Genomic DNA, 9,748 nt, shown 5'->3' with positions numbered 1-9,748 from the left:
GTTGCTTGAAATATCATTCTCCACCCTGTTACTTTGAGTCTATATTTGTCTTTGGAACTGAGATGTGTCTCCTGGAGGCAGCATATGGTTGGGTTTTGTTTTTTATCCAATCTGCAACTCTGTGCCTTTTAATTGGTGAGTTCAGTCCATTTACATTTAGGGTGATTATTGAAATATAAGGTCTTATAGCCATTTTATGTTTTGCTTTCTGGTAGCTCATTGTTTCCATTGCTTCCTTGTCCTTGTGTTTCTATTTTCTTTATTTTGGTTGGCTTCTGTGGGTTTTCCCTCTGGTCCTTCTTGTTTTATGTTACATGCTTCAGTTCTGAATCTTTGGTGTGTGGTTACCATTACGAAAATGTAAAGGATAAGTTATATATATAAAGTCGTCCATTTTTTTCTGCATGTGCCTTATCGCCATTCCTCTTTGAGAATTTGGATCTTTGCATCTTCCCCTTTTCAGTCATCATAGTCTCAATTTGTCCTTATGTATGCCGACCATTCATTACTATCTTGCTATAGCAATTCTCTTATTATTATTTAAGCTTATTCTGTCCTGTTCTTAGTAAGGTAGTACTCCTCTGCTTCTATTTGTCTGATATTCACCTTACTCCTAATTATGTATTTTTTTCATCATTTTGTTTTAGGTGAGCTGACCCCTTTCAGTATTTCTTGTAGTGCAGGCTTCATAGTGGAGAATTCCCTCAATTTTTGTATATTTGGAAAGGTCTTAATTTCTCCTTCATATATAAAGGAGAGCTAGCTGAATAGATTATTCTAGGCTGGTAGTTCCTTTCACTTAATAGTTTAAATATTGATTCCATTCCTTTCTGGTTTGTAAGATCTGCACTGAGAAGTCCAATGATAATCTAATGGGTTTTCCTTTATACGTTCCCCTTTTCTTCTCCTCTGAGAATTCTGTCTTTGTCATTGATTTTTGATAACTTTAACAAATATGTCTTGGTAAAGGCTTTTTTTTGGTTGAGATAATTGGGTGTTCTGCTGACTTCTTGAATTCCAAGTTCCAGCACATTTCTTAGATTTGGGAAATTCTCGTCCACTATTTGTCTGAAAATGCTTTTAGTCCCTGCTCCTTTTCCTCGCCTTTGAGAATGCTCATTATTCTTCCGTTTCACCTCCTGATGGTATCAGCTAGTTCTTGTATTTCTCTTTCATTAGTTTTTATTCTTTGGTTTCTCTCTTCTTCCTTCTGATTTATTTTTATATTTCTATCTTCGATACCATTGATCCTTTCCTCCACTTGATTGACTATTTCCTACTCCTGTTATTTCATTTTTCAACTCTTACAGTCTGTTTTTTATTTCCAGAAGATCAATTCTGTTCTTTTTGAGGGTTTCAGTCTCCTTGCTAAAGAACTCATTCTGCTCATCTAGGTGTTTTTTCGATTCCTGATATTGTCGATATGACTCATTTTGGAACTACTGAGTTTTTTCAGAAGTACCATCTTGAATTCTCTGTCATTTAAGTCACATATATCTATGTCTGTAGGTTTATTTTCTGGAGATTTTTCTTTCTGAGATGCCTTGTTCATGGTGTTTATTGGACTATTTATCTGCCTGGACATTAATGGAAGTGTATTTAGCTTTCTTCTAGAAAGATTTATCATAGGAAAGTCTCTCTTTAGCCTGCTGCAAAGATGGCGCTTTTCTTTTGGTTTCCAGTAGATGGCATCTAAACCTCTTGGATCCCAGGTTTATTTAAAGCTTTAATAATTCCTTTTAATTTTCTTGTAGATATTTAATCACACACGCTACCCTCAATTTCAATCCCTGTCAGTGTTAGCAGCAGTTTCAGTAGTGTTTGCTCAGATTCCCCTGGGCATCCCCGGCTTTCCGTCTCGGAGGATATGTGGGGAGGAGCCTTCTGAGTTGGGGCTAGGGGTTATGCCTCAACCTTGGTTTTGCAACCGTGGCTGGTCAAAATCAACTGTATTTCTGTGCCATCCTGCTTCTCTGTTTTCTCCATGATGACTGGGCCCTGCCACTCACCATGTGGAGCTCACAGCACTCCTGGGCAGGGCTGTTCAGGGAAGTTGCTGCACCTTCTCCCCTCCCCTTCCTCCTAAATGGAGGTCTCGTGGCTGTGTGAGGCAGCTTCTTTATTTTCCCCATTCCTCTGCCTGACACCCGGGGTTGTGACCTGTGGTAGCTCTTATGTGCAGATCCCATGCTCAGACGTGCTGGTGTGCAGTTTGGGTAATTTTTTTGTTGAGTTTTAGATATTCAGCTCCTGTTGTTTCATGGGGATAGATCTGGGGATGTCTTTCACTTTGCCATGTTTCTCCAAACATCAATAACTTTTTTTTTTATCATGTCATATTCCTAGATCTAAGCTACCTTCTGAACTAAGCACCTCATTTTAAGCTGGTATAAACTTAAGCAGAGATTTTGGACAAACGAGCCAAATATAGGGCAAGACATACTGATTGTTAAGATCCTTGTGAGAACTACAAATCTAGAGGAAGAAGAGGAAGAGGACACCTATCTTTTAGTTACAGAGACTTGCTATCTCCCTTAATCTTTACAACTTTGAGATGAACAAATCACTATACCTGTTTTACATAATAGAACATTAAGTCACCACAAAGTAAAGTCCTCATTCAAGGTACACAATTATACATATAAATAAACTAGACACTCTTTTGACTTAAGCAATTAATGGCACATTTGGCCCAAATGTATGTGTACATGAAAAATGTTCTAATTATAAACTCTTAAGAAACTCATGGATAAGAACACTCGACTAGTGGTTACCAGAGGTGGGGGGAAAGGTGATATAGATGGGGTTAAAGGGGTCCAATATGTGGTGACAGAAAGAAGTCTAACTGTGGGTGGTGAACATACAATGTAAAATACATATGACTTCTATTTACTTGTACACTTGAACCTTGCTGGATTTTGTTAACCAATGTCACTATAATAATAATCAAAAAGAAATATTGAACTTTTTCATTGCTTTTGATCTCTCTCTCTTTCTCCCCTCCCCTTCCGTCTGTCTTACAACCTGTCCTGATGTTTTGTTGTTGTTGTTATAGTTATTTTTGTTTGTTTGAATTTGCTAATGTTGCTCTCCTTTAGGCACAGGAACTCATAGGGAAAGTATAGACCTTCTTGTGTGCCTGAGGCTCCACTCCTCTTAATTTGCATGTGCAGTTAGCTATTTTTGGTCAAAATGCAGATGTCTTGATCTGGAAAAAAAGTGGCATAGATGATAGAGGCTTTGTATAACCCTATTCCGACCAAATCAAAGTTGTGACGGAATCTGGGAGCAAACAGCAAAAAAAGTTGACTGGGATAGAGATGAACAAAAGCACTATAACTATTGAGAGAAATAATCTACCTGCAACAGTAAAAGGTAGGAGGCAATGAAGATGTGAGGTTGCCAGATCTGTAGCAGCTGAGTGGGACAGAGGCTATGGCTGCGGCAGGTGGCAGCTGCAGATGCCGTGTCTGAAAGCAGGCTTTCGCAGTGAAGGACCTACTTGCTCTGAGCACAAGTGTTGGGTCGGCTGCCCAGGAGGCACCAGGGACTTATAGGGGGACTCTGAGTTGTCAGAGTGTGGGCCAGAGGTGAGGTTTTTTTCTCCGGCAGAGTGCTGGCGGTATCCATTGTTCCTCTGGTGAACCATACCCTCACTCAATGTTCTGAATCAGCACCGCTATTGTTGAGACTTCATCAAACTGGATAACAGAGGTCGCTCTGCCCAAAAGATTTTCTGAAACTCCGCCTCCCCTAACTCACAGACCCTCCCAAACCACACCAGTTGTGTTCTCTAGGAGTCAGGTACTCCTTGCTGAGCAGCGCCAAGATTCACACTAGTGGCAGCTGACCTTGGTTTCTGGCATGGTTTCTTGAGGCAACTATGAGCATAGTATCTATGGGTTGCTAACTGAATCTTAACAGGTGGCCCTCGAGGGGCACAGGCTGGGGCTAAATTTGGCCCGTAGCGGAACCCTTCTCAGGACTGTGCCACTAGACACCTACTACACAAAGCAAAGGTAATAAGTCTGGGAGACTTAGGAGCTTTGCTTAGTACATAGAAACGGGCACAGAAAGGCAGCCCAAATGGGAAGATAAAGACACAGAAACTATATGAGATAACAGAACAGAGATTCAGGAATAATGGAGTCAAGCAATTTAACAGATTCAGAGTTCAAAAGACTGGTTATAAAGATGCTCGATGAACTCAGGGGAAGTGTAGTTGAATTCAGTGAGAATGTTCACAAAAGATAAAAACCCTAAAAATGGAAATGGAAATTATAAAAGGGAACCAGTCAGAAATGAAGAACACATTATCTGAGATGAAGAGGATATTAGAGAGAATAAACAGAGTGGATAAAAAAGAGGATTGAACCACCGATATAGAGGAAGGGGAAGGCAAGGACACTCAATCAGAACAGCAAGAAAAAAGAAGCCAAGACTATAATAATAATTTAAGGAGCCTATGGGACACTATTAAATTTAAAAATATTCGTGTCATAGGTGTACCTGAAAGAAAACAAGACATTGAAGAGAAATAATGTTGGAAAAATTCCCTCACCTGGCGAAGGAAATAGACTTACAACCCCAGGAAGCTCAGAGAGTTCCAAACAAGATGAAACCAGAGTCCCACACCAAGACACATCATAATTAAAATGCCGAAGGTAAATATAAAGAGACAATTTTAAAAACAGCAAGACAAAAGCAGTTAGTTACCTACAAGGGAGCATCCATTAGAGTTGCAGCTGATGTCTCAAAAGAAACTATGCAAGACAGGAAGACTTGGCATGAAATATTCGATATGATGAAAACCCAGGATTGACACCCAAGAATACTTTATCCAGCAAAGCTATCATTTAGAGTCAAAGGACAGATAAAGAGCTTCTCAGACAAAAATAAGCTAAAGGAATTTATCGACGCCAAGCCAGTATTACAGGAAATGTTGGAAGAATTTCTTTAAGGAGAAAAAATATGTATCACAAACAATAAAGAATGGTAATAATTACATTCCTATCAACAAGTACCTCCATGGGAAAGAATTAAGTTCCAATCAAAAGATAGAGTGGCTGAATGGATAAGAAAACAAGACCCCTACATATGTTGTCTACGAGAGACTCACTTCAGATTAAAAGACATACACAGACTAAAAGGAAGGAGATGGAAAAAGATATTGCCTTGATGGACCTAGAGGATATTGCATTGAATGAAATGGGTCAGACAGAGAAAAACAAATATCGCACGATTTTATGTACATGTGGAATCTCAAGAATGAAATCATCATCATCAACAACAAAAGGAGAAATAAAACTCATAGATACAGAGAATATTTTGAGGGCTAGTAGATGGGAGGGGGTTCGAGGGAGATGATGAGTCACAGAAAAAGGGATTAAGAGGTACAAATGGGTAGTTGCACAATAGACATGGAGTTGTTGAGTGTAGCATGGAGAAGATGGTTAATAATGTTGTAATAAATATGTAAGGAGGAAGAGGGGTACTAGATTTACTGGAGTGATTGCTTTGCCAGTTATGTGAATCTATGATCACTATGTTATATAACTGAAACTGGTATATTATGGAATGCTAACTGTAATTGAAAAAGAACTCATTGAATTGTACAATGTAAATATGAGCAACTAATTGTCTATTATGTTTTAATAAAGCTTGAAAAAATGCAGATGTCTTTTGTAAAATAATAGACACTGAAGTAAATTATATATATATTTTATTCTTGGTCTGGAAAATGGGCATGCCTTTTCATTAGTTAAGCATTGAAATTGGGAATTTGAGTCAATCTAATCAGGATTTAATTAGGTTTGTGTTTTGTTGTTTGTGTTTCAACAGTCTGCAAATTTTTCTAGCATTACTCTGTTTGTAGGGTAGGGCTGTTTGCCTGAGTGTTTTTGTTAAAGTCTGCTTCTCTCTCAGGTTTTGATATTTCCTTTATGATGTGCCTCAAGAAGATTTATCTTCATGCTCTTGCCCCTGTTACAGTAATAGACTGCTCTTGTTACTCGATGCTTGTTAACCTGCTTGGGAGAGGGAGCAGGGGCATTATCTTTCCTCTGGTTTAATCTCATTCTTAGGCAGGTGCTTTGTGTTTTGGTTTTGAGGATCAAATCTTGTAAGTGGTCCTGCTTTTTTTCCCAGCAGTCTTGGAGTTTTACTGTTCATTTCCCAATTTTCCCCTTCCCCCAACTGCAGTGTACCTTTACCTGTGCTCTGAAAGCAATAGAGCTTTCTGCCCTCCCCCACCAGGTTAAGAAGTTTTCAAAGAAAGATCTAGTTGGGATTGCCTGCCAGTCCTGTGCAGTTGCTGCTGTCATACCTCAGGCTTGCACCAGGAGAAAGCTTTTTCTGGTCTCTATTTTTTGACTTCAATCTTTCAGGAGCCTTTGGAAAAATACTATAAATATAAGTGAATTTTCCATATCTGAGATTCTCAGTTGTTCTATATACTCATATAGCCTTTAGTAATTTGTTACTGCTGTGGAGCAGGAGAGAATCCCCTCCACTCTACCCTTCTTTAGTTCTTATGGCTTTGACTAGTTATAAAATCATAAAATTGACGTAGGACTAGATTAACAGGAGAAAAAAACAATTTAATATGCCTGTAGGGGAAAACCACAATATGATACTCAGGTCATAAAATTAAGCTCAAAGAAGTTATTGAACAAGGCACCTTTTAATACTTATTAGAGAAAAAAAACAATACATTCGTGAGAAATTGACAGGACAAAAAAAGTGCTCATTGGAAAGGGATCCAAGTAGATTTGGATATTTGTTAGGGAGTAATCTAAACAAAGTTTGGGTTTAGGTAGTAAATTAGTAAAGGTGTTACAAGGTTTGTTTATACTTGCTTTTTCAACTCTAGATTTTGTAATTCTTGTGATAGGTTATCTCTTAGTCCTTCAGGTGTGGAGAGGGCACCTATCATGGAGATTTATTTTTTGCTTTTAGGAAGACAGAGGAGAATCAGAGAGTTTTTCCTGCTCTTGCTGCTTTTCAAGTGATTTTAGTTCAAAATAATCAATATGCCATTGTGGACTATCATAGGGCAGCCTACCCTGGGCCCTGACATTAATTTTAGCTGAATTATTCTTACTGGCTTACATAGCATCTGACATCTGTTACAATTAAGGAAATGTCTGCACCCCCTATTTTCTTGAAGTAATCTGTTTGTTCTTATATTTTGAGTGAATTGGTTGCCTGGATACTTTAGCCTTCCAATGGATTCAAGGAAAGTTGTGATTTTGTTTATCCAGGCTTTTATAATTGCAAGTATAAAAGTGAAGGTCTTTCTAACTTTCTGTGTTTTAATTGTGAAAAGTGGAGCCATTTTAAAATGGAACCAGAGCAGTCAGTCATTCAAGAGGACCTGCCTTTCACATATTGCTCCTTGAAACTGGCGTGTTTGAAAAGGCCAGATTGCCACCTTGCAAATGGCACGCCGTGATCGTATAGTGGTTAGCACTCTGCATTGTGAAATAGGCCAGATCTTCAGACTGGCCAAACCAACATTTCTCCAAACAATTGTTTGCAAGCTAACACCTATTCTGATTACGAATACTAATTATTATGGACTCTGTTGATGCAAGAAACATCCAAACCTTTAGAGAATTTTTATAAGAGTTTGTGCCAAACTGACAACATGTGCCATGGAGCACGATAGTTAACAAGATTATGTGCTCCCTTGAGGGTGGTTACACTTTCCTTCTCTTTAGAGAGGTCTGAAAAAGAGGCTTACTTCTGACATTTCGAGGATGTGTTAACCTAGATGCACAAAAACAGTGGATAGAGTTTGCTTAAGTCAAAGATAAACCTTTATAGTCCTGTGGTGTGACTACCCACCAGGACTTGCCAAATTAGAAATTTATGATCAGGTCACCTTGTAATGTTACCTTCTGTCAGTCAGAGTTATAATATAGCCCCCCCCCCTTTTTTGCAGTTAAAATGAGGTATCTATGGCATTCTGAGCTAAGGATGAGGTAAGGTACTTAGGAGCATCAAAGGGTTATTGCAAGATGATAATAAGAGATGTTCAGTAATTAGTAGTTTGTTCTGTCATATAGATAGATTTTTTTTTAAAAGTTGATTCTAGTGATAACTCATTATAGGCATTATTTAAATTCTTAAAAGGATAGGTAAAAGTTTCCTATGAGCCTGCAGGGTCTTGATTGCCTTCAGCTTAAAATAATTCAAATGCTAAAGTGGTACATTTTTCGAGGCCTTTTCTGAACCCCTACAATAGCTAAAGATTAATTCAGCTTGTCAGCTTGTTAGCACCAATAGAAATGTCTTTCTTCTATTCACATAAATTACCACTTCTTTTCTTATAAAATCTATTGCTTTCACCCTGTAATCAGGACACTTTTTGGATTTCTGCCTGAATCAGTGTTGTCTGAGTTGCAATTCTTTGATCCCAAATATACACTTATTGCCACACATTTTGGCTTTTTTAATTTTAGATTACCATAATCTTAACTTTCCTCAAAACTATTTTCTTTCTTAAATTAACCTTACATAATTTCTGTTACTTGTACACCAAGAAATAAATGGCCCAAGCACATTTATCTAGATGATACAAAAAATCTCCAAATATTTAAGAGCCTTTAAACTGTTATAGAGAGCAAGAAAGAGGAAGGTCAGCATGTCCAGCAAAGACCAGCTAATAAGACAAGCATGGAACATCCAAGCAGGGCCAATAAAAAAGGAAATCTTGGGTAAATAATTCCAGGATACTCTATTAATTTCACTTCCCACAAATTTTTACTTTTAAAAAAATAATAACTAATGGGGGATTTACAGTATAACCCCCTCTGTTAACTTCATGGTTATTAGCATATGTTTTTATCCTAAATAATAGCATATAAGATTCTCATCTCAACAAGTAGGGATACAAAATAGTTATGTTAAAAATCTGCATAATTAAAAAAATAATTAGCTGCCTGAACCAAATTATTCAATCATTCAAAAATATTCATGGAGCACCTAACACTTGCCAGGCACTGTGTTAGATGTTGGGGATGAATACGACAGAGACATATAGCCCTAATACCCCAAGCCAAACACTGAAGTCTAGATTCTGAATTGGTAACATTAGTTTAAGATTTATTCTTTACAAAATATTGTTTCAAGAAGCCATGTGTTGGTTGAGAGTCTATACATTATAATAAAATCGAGTACACCAAGATTTATAGTTCTAGCTTTATGTGTTCTTCCTAGGTCGAATAAAAGCTCCTTGAAAAAAGTGATTGCATTATTGACCTCTGTATATTCACGAATGTAGCAAGATGCTTGGATCTAGGCAAGTGCTAAGTGACTCTTGGGTGAATGAATACATATCAGTGCAAGTCAGATGGGGTTTTTCTTTATGTGTTTCAAGGCTCCTGTGGTCTCTGTGATGGCTACTTGTTCTTTCCTAAGAATAATGGAGAATTTATCATAGTTTATACTGTTACCAATAATGGGAATCATAAGGGATTCTGAAAGAGCAAATAAAGCAACCAATGAGAAATCAGATATGTGAATGAGGTGGGGTGGGGATGAGACAGGGGAAAAGAATATTTGGAGAATATTCTAAGGAACAAGAGAAGGACAGAGTGACAGAAAAAGCAAGGACATAAGAACATTAGGTAGGAATTGAAAAGCCATTTAGTTTTATGCTTTTATTGTACTGAAGAGAACGACATGTCCCCAGAGGTAAAGTGACTATTTGATGCCACACAGGATTTATTTCATAGAGATTGCA

The 9,748-nt window shown here is 37.8% G+C and overlaps 1 protein-coding gene across 1 annotated transcript in view; it reads left to right on the top strand.

Annotated features, from left to right (window-relative positions):
• Window positions 1-9,748, top strand: part of LOC102893768 (T-cell surface glycoprotein CD1a) — an 85,441-nt gene that overhangs the window by 71,518 nt on the left and 4,175 nt on the right. The window lies entirely within an intron of this gene.

Source organism: Pteropus alecto, unplaced genomic scaffold (genome assembly GCF_000325575.1).
Source record: "Pteropus alecto unplaced genomic scaffold, ASM32557v1 scaffold106, whole genome shotgun sequence".
Lineage (NCBI taxonomy): Eukaryota > Metazoa > Chordata > Mammalia > Chiroptera > Pteropodidae > Pteropus > Pteropus alecto.
The sequence above is the reverse complement of the archived record's forward strand: the minus strand, read 5'-3'. Positions and strand labels throughout refer to the sequence as shown.